The following is a 17373-nucleotide window of genomic DNA, read 5'->3' as shown; positions in this document are numbered from 1 at the left end:
AGTGTGGTGACTATCCCTGGGGATAGGGGATTAAGAATACTTCCCACGTATTCCCTGCGTGTCGTAGAAGGCGACTAAAAGGGGAGGGAGCGGGGGGCTGGAAATCCTCCCCTCTCGTTTTTTTTTTAAATTTTCCAAAAGAAGGAACAGAGAGGAGGCCAGGTGAGGATATTCCAAAAAAGGCCCAGTCCTCTGTTCTTAACGCTACCTCGCTGACGTGGGAAATGGCGAATAGTTTAAAAGAAAGAAGTGGGGTGACCAAACTTAAGAAACATGTAGCTTTGGTGTAATGGAGGATGTGAACAGCTTGCTGAATTTTCCTTGTCTGTACACTTAATTGCTATTTTGATAATTGTCAGAAGAATGTTGGTTTCCTTTACCGTGCTGCTACTGTGGGACTGACACCAAGTTAGGGATAATGTCGACACCCAAGTCCTCACATACATATTTTTGCATTTTATTTCCTGCCAGATGATATAGAGCCTTCTTTTACTGTGTCCCACCCTCATCACTTATTCTTTACTCTGGTTAAATTTCATAACGTCTATCAAATCAACATTGGAGTTTTCTTTAGGTCCTCTTGTGAATTAAAGCAATTCTTTATGGATTGTACTTCATGATCTTGGCATCATCAGCAAACATGTTTAAGTAGGAGTCGAATCCTTTTGGCGAGTCATTCACATAGATGAAGAGAAACAATGGTCCCATGGCAAAACACTGCTGCATGCCACTAGTGATTTAACTTGCATCCTTTTTACTTTTTGGCTAGGATAGTCTTCTACTCATTGAAGTAGTCTCCCTCTTATTCCTTCAATGAAGATTCAGCTTGGCCTTTTATGCTGTATGGTGTCAAATGGTTTTTAGCAGTACAGGTACAAGCAATCCCCCATTCTATTTTGTCTAATGCAGAGCTCATACTGTTGTAGAAATTTAAGAGGTTTGTTATGCATGATCTTTCCCTGATGCCATATTGTCTCTCACTTAAGTAGTTTTTCCTCCACAGAAGGTCATCAACTTTGTTTTATCTTATTTAACTCCAGTAACTTACAGACCACACTAAAATCAGGGGAATTGATCTGTGGTGCAGTACCTCTTACCAGTCTTCTTTCTTATCGATAGGTATGGCACTTACCCTCTTCAACTCCTTTGGCACTTTGCCTCTTCCCAGTGACACCTTGAACTACATTTTAAGTGGTTCTCAGGTGTATGTCTAAATGTCTTTAGCACATATCAAGATATTTTGTCAGTTCAAGGGCTTTTTTTATGGGTCAAGACCCTTTAATATTTTGTTTTTGCTCTCTTTGCATATTTCAGTGGTTTCAGAGCTTCTTCTCCATTCCATGTCATTAAGGTAGAGACAATAGTGTCTTCCACCAATAAAAACACTTTTGAACTTGTTGTTCAGTTCTTTGCACATCCTTACATTATTCTTTATATTTTTCTCTCTGAATCCCAAAGTCTGATTAACTATTCTTTAAGTGAATATTTACTCCTAATGAATTTGGAGATATGTTTTGGATAATCCTCTGCCATGTCCAAAATATTCTTGCTCTCTCATATCTTACAAATGCTGGCGGGCTGGAGTTTCGCTTATATCTGTCATGGCACATTGTGAGGTTCCTTTGGTTTTTGGCATCTTTTATTGGACCATTTATCCCTCTTTTGCGACCTTCACTCTATTTGAGGTTAGATATACCCATGTTCCTACTTCATTGTAAATATCACAGAACCTTCCACAGCAGTGCCTTAGATCCTGGTTGCTGACTTCAATTTCTTAGTTTATGGTACCATAAAAGTAGTTGAGTTCTTAGTAGTTTCCACAATCATATCCCCTCTCTGAGTTAGGTCTCATCTCTGTTCAGTTTACATCCATCTTTACCTCATAATCACTCTCCAGCATTGCATTTATCACATTCCAGTGGTTGTATCATATATTTTGAATTTCTGTGGTGTGGTGTGTGAAGATTAGATGTAGTAAAGATGTTTTATGATTCCGTCTTATTCAGTTGTGTTCACTGACATGCTGGTATTGGAAATTTTCCTATATATATTTTCAAGAACTCTCCATCTTCATGAGAATCTAAATTTCCCTAATCTCTCTCTTTACAATGGAAATACCCCATTACAGTATCAGTATTTTACCATATGTGGGAAGTGCATGTTAAACTGCTTTATGCACCATCTTGATTCTTCCTTCATTGCAAATTTGTTTTGGTTTGTTGGAATTCTTTGGAGGATTATATATTATCAGTACTGCTAGGTATGTATTTGCTATGGTTATCTTTCCCAGTACATATTGTTTGAATAGACTGACTTCCAGTATTCCCTGAAACTTAAGGCTTTCTCTTATTAAAAGTCATTCTTCTCCCTTCCTTGACTTTTTTTCTCTCTGGCACAATATATTCCTTTGGACATCACAGATGAGATCTTATCTCTCCAGTAACTTTTTTCTCCACACTTCCAACAATATCTATGCAATTTCCCTAATACAAACCTTGAATTTCTGCTTCTCACCATTTTCCATTAGTTCATCTGCATTTACCTTCATTACTTTGTCATACCATCATGCAACATTCATAAGCTCTTGGTGACATTGGTAGAGCTGTTTCATCCTCTAACTCCTTTTAACTTTCTAATGTATTTGCCATCTGACACTATATTTTGCTTTTTTCTTTGAGATAAAGACTAGATGAAACCAAAATTTGCAGACATTCACAAATTGGCATATGTAACACCAGTACACAAAGGAGGATCCAAGCCAACTCTTAAACAATATGGACCAGTTAGCTTGTCTTGAACTGTAATAAAATTCTTTGAAAGAGTGATAATAGGGCTTAAACTGCGTAATCAATAACAGCTGCATAAATGAAGCCAACTTGGATTTTAGCCTAGAAAATGTATGCAAACCCATTTATTAGCTCATAGTGGTTCCGTCAATGTTATATGGTTGCAAGGCTATAGATAGAGTTGTGTGGAGGAGGGTGAATGTCGTGGAAATGAGATGTTTGAGGACAATATGCGGTGTGAGGTGGTTTGATTGAGTAAGTAATGAAAGGGTTAGAGAAACGTGTGGTAATAAAAAGAGTGTGGTTGAGAGAGCAGAAGAGGGTGTTTTGAAATGGTTTGGTCACATGGATAGAATGAGCGAGGAAAGATTGACAAAGAGGATATATGTGTCAGAGGTGGAGGGAATGAGGAGAAGTGGGAGACCAAATTGGAGGTGGAAAGATGGAGTGAAAAAGATTTTGAGTGATTGGGGCCTGAGCATGCAGGAGGGTGAAAGGCGTGCAAGGAACAGAGTGAATTGGAATGATGTGGTATACCGGGGTCGACGTGCTGTCAATGGATTGAACCAGGGCATGTGAAGCATCTGGGGTAAACCATGGAAAGGTTTGTGGGGCCTGAATGTGGAAAGGGAGCTGTGGTTTCGGTGCATTATACATGACAGCTAGAGACTGAGTGTGAACGAATGTGGCCTTTGTTGTCCTTTCCTAGTGCTACCTCACACACATGTGGGGGAAGGGGGTTTTCATTTCATGTGTGGCAGGGTGGTGACGGGAATGAATAAGGGCAGACAGTATGAATTATGTGCATGTGTATGTATGTATATGTCTGTGTGTGTATATATATGTATACGTTGAGATGTATAGGTGTGTATATGTGCATGTGTGGATGTGTATGTATATACATGTGTATGTGGGTGGGTTGGGCCATTCATTCGTCTGTTTCCTTGCGCTACCTTGCTAATGCGGGAGACAGCAACAAAGTATGATAAATAAAATGAATATAGAATACAGTGACTTGAATGAAATCTTAATCAAAGGAAAAAGAATGGACATTTAGCATAGTAAATCACAGAATTTTGCCAAATAATATAAGTAAACAAAACATCAAGGGTAAGATAAGAAGATGGATTAAAGAGTTTGGTACTAACAGAAAGTTCATAATAGTAGCAAATGGATTTATGTTTGAGATGGAAGATGCCATATGTAGGGTACCACAGGAAAAGGCATTAACGTCGGTACTCTTAATGATAATGACACCTGACATTGACAGCAAAGTAAAGGAATACATAGAAATGAGTAAGCAAAGAGTAAGCAAAATGACTGGATCAAAGGGGCAGAATTGAACCTGATATTGAAAGAATATATATTTGAGCACATAAGTTATGGAACAAGGAAGAATGCATTAGCGATACCAAATAAAGCCCTAACAGAAAAGTGATAGAAAATGGGCAAGTGTAAAAGATTTGGATATCATTGTAAATGAGAAACTAGATTTCAGAGAGCATGTTGAGATGATAACACCATCAAGTGATGAGTTGTATGATTCTGAGAACTTTCAATACAAGAGGTAGAAACCTATTGATAAGAATATCTAATGTATAAATACAAAGAAAAATCGAATACTGTTCTGTTGTATGGTTGCATATGAAACAAATAGAGATGAACAAATTAAAATTCAGAAGCCCTACTTGAGCAAAATCAAAGGGATGGAACACATGAAAGGCAGAAAGAAGTGAAGCTGCATGTAGAAAGAAGAGAAAGAAATTTGATAATCTATGCATGGCAACAAAGTATGTGTTAAACCAGCCTCTCAACAAAAAGATGCAAACTCAACTAGTCTACAAGCATATCATGGAACATACTGAAAACAGTTAGTTGGTGTGTGATTGCGAATGGAGAAATATTGGAAGAAGTAAAGTGTTTTAGATGCATAGGAGTGAACATGGCATGAAAGTGATAGTAAGTCTTTGAGTGGATGAAGGGGGAACGTTCTAAGAGCACTGAAGAATGTTTGGAAAGAGAGATAGATTGTTATCAGAAGGGCAAAAATGGGTATGTTTGATGCCATAGTAGTCCCAGAACTATCTCACGGATGTGAGGCATGGGCTATAAGTAAGACTGCCAAGGAGGGTGGACTTATTGGAAATTAAATCTTTGAGGGAAATATGTGGTTTGAGTAAGTAATGAAAGGGTAAGAGAAATGTGTGGTAGTAAAAAGAGTGTGGTTAAGATAGATGAAGATGGAGTGCTGCAATGGTTTGGACATGTGGACAGAATGAGTGAATAAGGGTTGACAAAGATATATGTGTCAGAAGTGGAGGGAACAAGGAGAATGGGGAGACCACATTGGAAATGAAAGGTTGGAATGAAAAAGATTTTGAGTGATCGGGGCCTGAACATGCAGAGGGTGAAAAGCTCGCATGAGATAGAGTGCGTTTGAGCACTGTGGTTTTCAGGGGTCAACATGCTGTCAATGGACTGAAACAGGGCATGTGAAACATCCAGGGTAAACCATGGAAAGGTCTGTGGAGCCTGGTTGTGGATAAGAAACTATGGTTTCAGTGCATTACACATGACAGCTAGATAATGGATGTGAGCAAATGTGGCCTTTCTTCATATGTTCCTGTTGCTACCTCACTAATGTGGGAAAAGGCAATCAAGTATGAAAAAAATGAAAATAAATCAGAAAAAATATATGACATCCAAAAAAAGAAGCCAGAATGGCAATTCGGTATACTGTCAGGAGAAATATGAAACATGCATGGAACAACTACAGAAACATTTAAAAGTATGTTTGACATGTGAGTTTTTCTTTCTAACCTTGCCATTATTGCTAGATCTTATCTAGGCACTTGAAGATAGATGGAGTGTGATGGTGAGGTATGGTAGCTAGTGACAAACCTGTTTATATCTGATAATGACTTGTTTGCTGAGAGTGAAGAGGAGTTGTAGGAAGTTGTAAGTGTCTTGTACGATGTGTGTAAGCATAGGTGATTTAAGGTAAATGTGAGGTAAAGTAAAGTAATAGTGTCTGAAAGGAAACAGAGTGAGAATATACATTTTACAAAACCCTATGGAGTGAGAGAAGAAAGTGTACTAAACTGTGGTGTAGATATATGAGGGAGAAAGACTGGAAGAGGCAACAGACTAATTATTTAGGGAGCCATCTTGGGTAAGTTTGGTGATATGGAAGGTGAGATAAGGAAAAGACCAGTACAGGGTAGAAGAGTCACTGGATTCCTTGATAGAATAAGGAAGGATAGAGATGGAAATATGGAAGTGAAGAAAGGATTAAGGGAGAAGATAGTTCTCCTAGTCATAGCCTATGCAGCTGAAACATGGACATGAAATGAGTAACAGAGTTCAAGAATCCAGGCTTTGGAATTGACCTCTGTTTGAGAGGAGCATGTGGTGCGACTAGATGGAATGAACAAAGAAGTGAAAGAGTGTAAGAGAGATTGATAATGACATGGAAAGCTAAGGGAATGAATTGTTGAGTGAAACGAAATACTCTTGGGCATGTGGAAAGAATGCAATAAGGAGAGTGTACAAGGAGAGTGTATTTTAGTATGATTAAGGGAGTTGGTGTGAGAGGAACACCACCTGTGACATGGGGAAATAGAGGAAAGAGTACTGGAGGGAGATGAATGGTGGAAGAATGCATGGAATGGTGTATGTGAGGGAGGTATGTATGGACAGGGATAAGAGGAGACTTTTGCCATGGCCACCCATGAGATGGTGAGTTCCTGGAAAGAAAGGGCATCAGATGTAGAAAGATAGACAGATATATACATCAAATCTCCCACATTTATGATAAAAACTTCACTTGACATGTCTGTAGTCTTTAGAACTTCTTTTGATTAGCATTCCTTTGGGTGATTACTGTTTGATGACTATTTGTGTGTTACATGGAGAGATTCTTACACTCAAGTTGCCCTGTCTGTCATGTCTTTACTCCTATGTATGTATGCACACACACATACCCCAGCTTGAGCCAGGTACCCATTTATTGACCTAACCTAAGGGGAAGATGAATGCCAGGATTGAGTGTTGGGTGTAGGTCAACTTCCAATCCCAGGGTTTGTACCCATGTGAATTCAAACCTGGGTTGGCCTGTGCTGACTCATGGTCATTGTTGCAAACCGCTACACTGCAAAGGTGTGTGTATGTAAGTACAGGTACACTACCGATTTTCCAGCACTCTTGATTCCAAAGCCTTGCTGGATTAACTATTTTGCCGGACCACCTGTGGTCACGTAATAATAATTCATCAACACACCTCTAACCCACTAACTATACATCTCCCATGTGTCTAAAGTATACCATGGACTGCTAGAAATTTATATTAAACAAATATTAAATGTTTGAGCACCCTAAGATGGTAAGTCTGTGCTTAGATTGTTTGGATCTTGAGGGGTCTTCTTCGTCTTCTGTTGTTAGTATTTTCCTGGGTGTGCATCACCAGAATAATATTGTTTCATCTGCATTATACACCTGCTCAGGAATGAGGTGCTCATCAGCTACTAGTTTTGCAAATTTGTCCACATGCACGGTAGCTTCTTCGTGGTTTGCAGACCATTTTCCTCTGCAGGCTTTATTCATGGAAATTCCATGACACTTCTTGAATCTTTGAAGCTGTTCTTCACTATAGTCATGCTCATGTTGTAATTTAAGTTCTTTATGGAGCAACTTAGCCTCGTCCATTATCATGCTACCTGACAAGTCCACTCCATCTCTCTGATGCTGTCAAAACCATTCCATCATCACTGGATTATGCTCAGTACTCTTGCCATCTTTCATTGTTTTTCTAATCATCATGTGCTTCTTGGAATCGCTGTCTGCATAGAATTTCAATATTTCCTCCCTTTGCTTCTTTATATCATAAGCAGTTGATGAACCAACACTGTAGATGTCACACAGCTTATGCACCGAAACACCACAGTCCATTTTTTTCAACAATTCTACTTTATCTTGGATCAATATGGAGTGGTGTTTATGTTTGAGACCATGACTGACACTCTCATATATTCTAGAAGCCATAGCTAGGGTTAAATTTAAGCAAAATAAGCTAAGAATCTCACAGAATTGCAGTGTCACCACCAACAAGTGTAGTGTATAGAATGTAAGTATGCGCACCCTACACAACGCCATCTGTGGCCACCCAGTAAACTAGTCTGGTGGCCACGGAAATTTCAAGTTGCTACACGTAATTTTGTCTGGACTAAAGGAGGTGCTGAACCATCAATTGCCGGATATTTGATGGTGTACCTGTAATTTGTAATTACCTTTTTGTACCATATGGAGAGGGAAATTTACTCTTGGTGGCCCATCTCTACTGTTATACAACTTTTTAAATGTCCATATGCAATTTGCATTTACTTTTCCTCTTTCAGCATGTTGTATACATCCAACACTCTTGTGCTGCAAAGGTACTTCTTTGCATCTTTTTTAACAAATTTCTTTCTTGATTGCATATCATGTCCTTTGGCTGTCCTTCCCCAAGTGCTCACTGGCTACATTATCAATCTGGTTTAAAAACATAAATTTTGTGATCATGTCATCCCTCATTTTTTCTGTCTTCTGTGGTAGGCAAATGTTAAGGCCTATAGCCTCTGATCTCTGTTTTGGTACTAACTTTGTTGCCCTCCTTTAGACTTTTCTGTTAGCTCTTTGCACTTCTTGAGGTGCATTGAGCAAATTTGAGAAGCATATTTTGGCTTTAGCTTTATGTAGGAAGTCAACAGCTGGCTGAATGTTTCCTTACCTGTGAACTTGAATGTAGCTGTGACTTTAGCCTTTAGAAAGTTTTCCAAAGACAGGACTCTGGCAGCAGATTAGGGATGATGTCAACTCCCAACTCTCTTGCAGCTTCTTTCCTTATATATTATATTCATATCAAGGCCTTTTACTGTGACCCATCCTCATCAGTTTACATTTAACTGGATTGAATTTCATCAGCTATGTATCAGACAAACTTTAGAGTCCACCTAGGTTAGTTCAAGCAATCCTCCTCTTTTATCACTCCCCTTATGAATTTTGCATCATATGCAAATATATTTTAGATAGAAGTCTATTCATTTTAAAAATTCATCTGCATAGATCAAAAAGAGTGATGGTCCCAGTGCAGAACCCTGTGACTCTCCACTGGTGACCTTAACCCATGACATTGAAGGAGTTTCCACCATATTTCTGCCTGAAGTTCTAGTTTCTTTATCAACCTCCTCTTCAGTGTCAAATCTTTTTGGCAACTCAGAAACAGACTGTCTACCTAGTCTTCTCTTTTGTCTAAAATTGGAGCTCACTCTCTCATAGAAATGTAAGTGGTTTATAACACATGATCTCTTTACCCTGAAGCTGTGCAGTTTTCCACTTTCTCTTTTGCAAGAAGTTATCCTTTACGCACCATACCTAACAGGAGACTTATTGGGAGTTCAGCATACCCTCTTGGTCCACTTTCTTAAAGATAGGTATGACATTTGCCCTCTTCTTCTCCCTTGGCACTTTACCTTTCTCCATCAGTATCCAGAACATTTCAGATTGCTTGTCAAGTTTATCTGCAGTCAAGCATTGATTTGTGAGAGATGAATAAGGGTCACCTTTCAGATTAGGAGAATTGTGAAGTTAATTGTCGTCTGGCAAACATTAAAATCATGTAGGTATTAGTTGGTAGGTGGCCACCAACCAGGGAGGTATATTACCAGTACTACCCACCTGGGTATCATGAGGGTTAGTGACACCTACAAAGTGAGCCAGAATTTCAGTGGTTGTCAAGCTACAGTTCTTTTACCCATTGTCTGTAAACAAAAAAATCTCCTTGTCACACATAACACTTGAAAAACTAACTCTCAAAATTCATTCTTCCTAATTCAAAAATTTTTCTGCAGTGAGTGCTATGTGCTGACCCTACCTTTTATCAAAATGACAGGAGCTGTAGACAGAAGTAACATTAGGTAGAAGTAGTTGGTAGGAACATTAGCTGGGAGCATTAGGTAGAAGTAGTAGGTTGGAATATTAGGTAGGCACATTAGGCAATACTAGTTGATGAGAACATTAGTTAGGAACCTCTGAAAACACTGTGCTAGAGTTGCCCTCTGCCAGTGGCTTGCTAAGGGGGAGGCACCAAAGGCTAAGAAGTGGCACTGGAGTTCACCATTTATGGAGACTCTTTTGCCATGGTCACCCCCTCTAGGGCATTCCCAAAGGGAACAGGTGCCAGAGATACAGATAGATAGATATATCAAAATCATGTAAAGTATATGGATCAGGTAATGCTTGGTAACTTATTCACAACATTGACCAAAACTAGATTATACCTCTCACATCTTGTCACCACACTTAATGAAACACATAGATATGATTGAGATGGTCCAGAGAAGAGTAGCTAAGATGGCATCAGAATTAAGAAGGCAAAGCCACAATAAAGACTGAAAGTTTCAAAGCTGTCCACCTTTGAGGAGAGAATAGAGAAGGGTGACCTGACAACAGCCTGCCTTTAAGTTCCTAAATCAATTGAATAATGTTAAAAGAGGCCATGACTTGAAGCTAAGAAAGATGGTAGTTAAGACTACATAGAAATGCAGTGAAGGTTTAATGTAAAGGTAGTGGATGGTTGGAGTAGTCTAAGCAAGGAAACTGAATGTTAGCAACTTGCAAGGATTTAAAAGTTTTCTTGATGGTACAAGAAGTACTAGAGATAGGGGCCTATGAATGTAAAGCTCTCGTTGCACAAGGGTAAGACCAAAAAGGAGGTGGAAGGATGGAGTGAAAGATTCTTTGAGTGATCAAGGACTGAATAAATGCATAACTATATCTTCAGTGGATATGAAGAAATTGCATTAGGGCCACAAGCCATATGTGAGTCAAGACTTATCTGTATTCTGTTTCTGTCTTCTCTATATAGTTCAGTGGTTTTTAAGGCCTCCTTTCCATTCCATGTCACTGGTACTGAGGCTAAAGTGTCCTTCCACTGTGAAAACACTTGAATTTATCATTCAGTTCCTTGCATATTTTTACAGCACTTCCCTATGAATACCTCAGCTTTATTGGCTGCTCTTCAACAGACAGTGTACTCTTGATGAATTTGTGAAAATTTTGGATTGCCTCATGCCTTATTCATGGTATTCATTTCAGAGTTTCTATGTGCATCTTTTGTTATACTTTGTACAACCATTTCCTGCTGTCTGTATCTTTCAGATGCTGGCTGGCTGGTGTGTTGCCTATATTAACTCCACAGCACATTGCAAAACTCATTCACTTTTTGACATCTTTCAACGAACTACTCCTTTTTGTACCCTTCACTCTGTATTTGATGTTCATCCTTAGACTGTGGCATACATATGAAATTGCAGTAACCCAATGCACAAAAAATGGAAAAAGAATATAGTTTATTCCTCATATGTTTTTAAAGGGGTATTCTTTCCTTTACATATTGGTGTAAGTGGTATTGTGTTGTTAGGTTGGAGGTATGGATGCTCCTTATTTAAGTAAGTGTTTCATCATACACCTCACCACATTACACACCCTGTGGTTTTCTTTTCATCTGTGGTTTACTTATTCCACAGGCGTCAGTTACATATTTTTCACGTGGGGAGGTAACATCAAGTAGCAGTGAAGTGAGGAGATGGAGTGAGTATTTTGAAGGTTTGTTGAATGTGTTTGATGATAGAGTAGCAGATATAGGGTGTTTTGGTCAAGGTGGTGTGCAAAGTGAGAGGGTCAGGGAGAATGATTTGGTAAACAGAGAAGAGGTAGTAAAAGGTTTGCTGAAGATGCAAGCCAGCAAGGCGGCGGGTTTGGATGGTATTGCAGTGGAATTTATTAAAAAAGTGGGTGACTGTGTTGTTGACTGGTTGGAGAGGATATTCAGTGTATGTATGGCTCATGGTGAAGTGCCTGAGAATTGGCAGAATGCATGCATAGTGCCATTGTACAGAGGCATAGGGGATAAAGGTGGGTGTTCAAATTACAGAGGTATAAGTTTGTTGAGTATTCCTGAGAAATTATATGGGAGGGGGTTGATTGAGAGGGTCAAGGTTATGTACAGAGCAAACAGAATGGGGAAGAGCAGCGTGGTTTCAGAAGTGGTAGAGGATGTGTGGATCAGGTGTTTGCTTTGAAGAATGTATGTGAGAAATACTTACAAAAAACAGATGGATTTGTATGTAGCATTTATGGATCTGGAGAAGGCATATGATAAGAGTTGATAGAGGTGCTCTGTGGAAGGTATTAAGAGTATATGGTAGAGAAGGTAAGTTTCTAGAAGCAGTGTAAAGTTTTTATCGAGGATATAAGGCATGTGCACGAGTAGGAAGAGAAGAAAGTGAGAGGTTCACAGTGAATGTAGGTTTGCGGCAGGGGTGCGTGATGGAACCATGGAAGCGGAAGTGGATCATAGGGTGGGGGAGGGGGCAAAAATCCTGGGAGCCTTGAAGAATGTGTGGAAGTCAAGAACATTATCTTGGAAAGCAAAAATGGGTATGTTTGAAGGAATAGTGGTTCCAACAATGTTGTATGGTTGCGAGGCGTGGGCTATGGATAGAGTTGTGCGCAGGAGGATGGATGTGCTGGAAATGAGATGTTTGAGGACAATGTGTGGTGTGAGGTGGTTTGATCGAGTAAGTAACGTAAGGGTAAGAAAGATGTGTGGAAATAAAAAGAGCGTGGTTGAGAGAGCAGAAGAGGGTGTTTTGAAATGGTTTGGGCACATGGAGAGAATGAGTGAGGAAAGATTGACCAAGAGGATATATGTGTCGGAGGTGGAGGGAACGAGGAGAAGTGGGAGACCAAATTGGAGGTGGAAAGATGGAGTGAAAAAGATTTTGTGTGATTGGGGCCTGAACATGCAGGAGGGTAAAAGGAGGGTAAGGAATAGAGTGAATTGGGGCGATGTGGTATAACGGGGTTGACGTGCTGTCAGTGGATTGAATCAGGGCATGTGAAGCGTCTGGGGTAAACCATGGAAAGCTGTGTAGGTATGTATATTTGCGTGTGTGGACGTATGTATATACATGTGTATGGGGGTGGGTTGGGCCATTTCTTTCGTCTATTTCCTTGCGCTACCTCGCAAATGCGGGAGACAGCGACAAAGCAAAAAATATATATATATATATATATATATATATATATATATATATATATATTATCCCTGGGGATAGGGGATTAAGAATACTTCCCACGTATTCCCTGCGTGTCGTAGAAGGTGACTAAAAGGGGAGGGAGCGGGGGGCTGGAAATCCTCCCCTCTCTTTTTTTTTTAATTTTCCAAGGGAAGGAACAGAGGGGGCCAGGTGAGGATATTCCAAAAAAGGCCCAGTCCTCTGTTCTTGGCGCTACCTTGCTAACGCGGGAAATGGCGAATGGCTTGAAAGAAAGATATATATATATATATATATATATATATATATATATATATATATATATATATATATATATATATATATATATATTCTTTTCTTTTTCTTTCATACTATTCGCCATTTCCCGCATTAGCGAGGTAGCGTTGAGAACAGAGGACTGGGCCCTTGAGGGAATATCCTCACCTGGGCCCCTTCTCTGTTCCCTCTTTTGGAAAAAAAAAAAAAAAAAAAAAAAAGTGAGAGGGGAGGATTTCCAGCCCCCCGCTCCCTCTCCAGCGGATGTTAATGTGCTGAGAGGTGCAACTGGAGGGATGTCTGATCATTATCTTGTGGAGGCTAAGGTGAAAATTTGTATGGGTTTCCAGAAAAGAAGAGTGAATGTTGGGGTGAAGAGGGTGGTGAGAGTAAGTGAGCTTGGGAAGGAGACTTGTGTGAGGAAGTACCAGGAGAGACTGAGTACAGAATGGAAAAAGGTGAGAACAATGGAAGTAAGGGGAGTGGGGGAGGAATGGGATGTATTTAGGGAATCAGTGATGGATTGTGCAAAAGATGCTTGTGGCATGAGAAGAGTGGGAGGTGGGTTGATTAGAAAGGGTAGTGAGTGGTGGGATGAAGAAGTAAGAGTATTAGTGAAAGAGAAGAGAGAGGCATTTGGACGATTTTTGCAGGGAAAAAATGAAATTGAGTGGGAGACGTATAAAAGAAAGAGACAGGAGGTCAAGAGAAAGGTGCAAGAGGTGAAAAAAAGGGCAAATGAGAGTTGGAGTGAGAGAGTATCATTAAATTTTAGGGAGAATAAAAAGATGTTCTGGAAGGAGGTAAATAAAGTGCGTAAGACAAGGGAGCAAATGGGAACTTCAGTGAAGGGCGCAAATGGGGAGGTGATAACAAGTAGTGGTGATGTGAGAAGGAGATGGAGTGAGTATTTTGAAGGTTTGTTGAATGTGTTTGATGATAGAGTGGCAGATATAGGGTGTTTTGGTCGAGGTGGTGTGTAAAGTGCGAGGGTTAGGGAAAATGATTTGGTAAACAGAGAAGAGGTAGTAAAAGCTTTGCGGAAGATGAAAGCCGGCAAGGCAGCAGGTTTGGATGGTATTGCAGTGGAATTTATTAAAAAAGGGGGTGACTGTATTGTTGACTGGTTGGTAAGGTTATTTAATGTATGTATGACTCACGGTGAGGTGCCTGAGGATTGGCAGAATGCGTGCATAGTGCCATTGTACAAAGGCAAAGGGGATAAGAGTGAGTGCTCAAATTACAGAGGTATAAGTTTGTTGAGTATTCCTGGCAAATTATATGGGAGGGTATTGATTGAGAGGGTGAAGGCATGTACAAAGCATCAGATTGGGGAAGAGCAGTGTGGTTTCAGAAGTGGTAGAGGATGTGTGGATCAGGTGTTTGCTTTGAAGAATGTATGTGAGAAATACTTAGAAAAGCAAATGGATTTGTATGTATGGATCTGGAGAAGGCATATGATAGAGTTGATAGAGATGCTCTGTGGAAAGTATTAAGAATATATGGTGTGGGAGGCAAGTTGTTAGAAGCAGTGAAAAGTTTTTATTGAGGATGTAAGGCATGTGTACGTGCAGGAAGAGAGGAAAGTGATTGGTTCTCAGTGAATGTAGGTTTGCGGCAGGGGTGTGTGATGTCTCCATGGTTGTTTAATTTGTTTATGGATGGGGTTGTTAGGGAGGTGAATGCAAGAGTTTTGGAAAGAGGGGCAAGTATGAAGTCTGTTGGGGATGAGAGAGCTTGGGAAGTGAGTCAGTTGTTGTTCGCTGATGATACAGCGCTGGTGGTTGATTCATGTGAGAAACTGCAGAAGCTGGTGACTGAGTTTGGTAAAGTGTGTGAAAGAAGAAAGTTAAGAGTAAATGTGAATAAGAGCAAGGTTATTAGGTACAGTAGGGTTGAGGGTCAAGTCAATTGGGAGGTGAGTTTGAATGGAGAAAAACTGGAGGAAGTGAAGTGTTTTAGATATCTGGGAGTGGATCTGGCAGAGGATGGTAACATGGAAGTGGAAGTGGATCATAGGGTGGGGGAGGGGGCAAAAATTCTGGGAGCCTTGAAGAATGTGTGGAAGTCGAGAACATTATCTCGGAAAGCAAAAATGGGTATGTTTGAAGGAATAGTGGTTCCAACAATGTTGTATGGTTGCGAGGCGTGGACTATGGATAGATTGGTGCGCAGGAGGATGGATGTGCTGGAAATGAGATGTTTGAGGACAATGTGTGGTGTGAGTTGGTTTGATCGAGTAAGTAACGTAAGGGTAAGAGAGATGTGTGGAAATAAAAAGAGCGTGGTTGAGAGAGCAGAAGAGGGTGTTTTGAAATGGTTTGGTCACATGGAGAGAATGAGTGAGGAAAGATTGACCAAGAGGATATATGTGTCGGAGGTGGAGGGAACGAGAAGAGGGAGACCAAATTGGAGGTGGAAAGATGGAGTGAAAAAGATTTTGTGTGATCGGGGCCTGAACATGCAGGAGGGTGAAAGGAGGGCAAGGAATAGAGTGAATTGGGGCGATGTGGTGTACCGGGGTTGGAGTGCTGTCGGTGGATTGAATCAAGGCATGTGAAGCGTCTGGGGTAAACCATGGAAAGCTGTGTAGGTGTGTATATTTGCGTGTGTGGGCGTATGTATATACATGTGTATGGGGGTGGGTTGGGCCATTTCTTTCGTCTGTTTCCTTGCGCTACCTCGCAAACGCGGGAGACAGCGACAAAGCAAAAAATAAAAAATATATATATATATATATATATATATATATATATATATATATATATATATATATATATATATATATTTTTTTTTTTTTCAAACTATTCGCCATTTCCCGCATTAGCGAGGTAGCGTTAAGAACAGAGGACTGGGCCTTTGAGGGAATACCCTCACCTGGCCCAATTCTCTGTTCCTTCTTTTGGAAAATTAAAAAAAAAAACGAGAGGGGAGGATTTCCAGCTCCCCGCTCCCTCCCCTTTTAGTCGCCTTCTACGACACGCAGGGAATACGTGGGAAGTATTCTTTCTCCCCTATCCCCAGGGAAAATATATATATATATATATATATATATATATATATATATATATATATATATATATATATATATATATATATATATATATATAAAAATATATATATATATATATATATATATATATATATATATATATATATATATATATATATATATATATATATATATGAGAGAGCTTGGGAAGTGAGTCAGTTGTTGTTCGCTGATGATACAGCGCTGGTGGCTGATTCATGTGAGAAACTGCAGAAGCTGGTGACTGAGTTTGGAAAAGTGTGTGGAAGAAGAAAGTTAAGAGTAAATGTGAATAAGAGCAAGGTTATTAGGTACAGTAGGGTTGAGGGTCAAGTCAATTGGGAGGTGAGTTTGAATGGAGAAAAACTGGAGGAAGTGAAGTGTTTTAGATATCTGGGAGTGGATCTGGCAGCGGATGGAACCATGGAAGCGGAAGTGGATCATAGGGTGGGGGAGGGGGCGAAAATCCTGGGGGCCTTGAAGAATGTGTGGAAGTCGAGAACATTATCTCGGAAAGCAAAAATGGGTATGTTTGAAGGAATAGTGGTTCCAACAATGTTGTATGGTTGCGAGGCGTGGGCTATGGATAGAGTTGTGCGCAGGAGGATGGATGTGCTGGAAATGAGATGTTTGAGGACAATGTGTGGTGTGAGGTGGTTTGATCGAGTGAGTAACGTAAGGGTAAGAGAGATGTGTGGAAATAAAAAGAGCATGGTTGAGAGAGCAGAAGAGGGTGTTTTGAAGTGGTTTGGGCACATGGAGAGGATGAGTGAGGAAAGATTGACCAAGAAGATATATGTGTCGGAGGTGGAGGGAAGAAGGAGAAGAGGGAGACCAAATTGGAGGTGGAAAGATGGAGTGAAAAAGATTTTGTGTGATCGGGGCCTGAACATGCAGGAGGGTGAAAGGAGGGCAAGGAATAGAGTGAATTGGAGCGATGTGGTATACCGGGGTTGACGTGCTGTCAGTGGATTGAATCAAGGCATGTGAAGTGTCTGGGGTAAACCATGGAAAGCTGTGTAGGTATGTATATTTGCGTGTGTGGACGTATGTATATACATGTGTATGGGGGTGGGTTGGGCCATTTCTTTCGTCTGTTTCCTTGCGCTACCTCGCAAACGCGGGAGACAGCCGACAAAGTATAATAATAAAAAAAAATAATATATATCCCTGGGGATAGGGGAGA

General features: G+C 40.2%; 1 protein-coding gene and 1 long non-coding RNA gene across 28 annotated transcripts in view; one reads left to right on the top strand and one right to left on the bottom strand.

Annotated features, from left to right (window-relative positions):
- Ndae1 (Na[+]-driven anion exchanger 1) overlaps positions 1 to 17373 on the bottom strand; it is a 680061-nt gene that overhangs the window by 179106 nt on the left and 483582 nt on the right. The gene's annotated exons all lie outside the window — the stretch shown is intronic.
- Positions 1 to 17373, top strand: part of LOC139760463 (uncharacterized) — a 162884-nt gene that overhangs the window by 141497 nt on the left and 4014 nt on the right. For all 3 annotated transcript variants that reach the window (XR_011715346.1, XR_011715345.1, XR_011715344.1), the window contains exon 3: positions 11348 to 11411. This is a non-coding gene — a long non-coding RNA (uncharacterized lncRNA). The remainder of the gene's footprint in view (positions 1 to 11347; positions 11412 to 17373) is intronic.

Source organism: Panulirus ornatus, chromosome 37 (assembly GCF_036320965.1).
Source record: "Panulirus ornatus isolate Po-2019 chromosome 37, ASM3632096v1, whole genome shotgun sequence".
Classification (NCBI taxonomy): Eukaryota; Metazoa; Arthropoda; class Malacostraca; order Decapoda; family Palinuridae; genus Panulirus; species Panulirus ornatus.
Note: the sequence above shows the minus strand (reverse complement) of the source record. Positions and strands in the feature narration are given on the sequence as shown.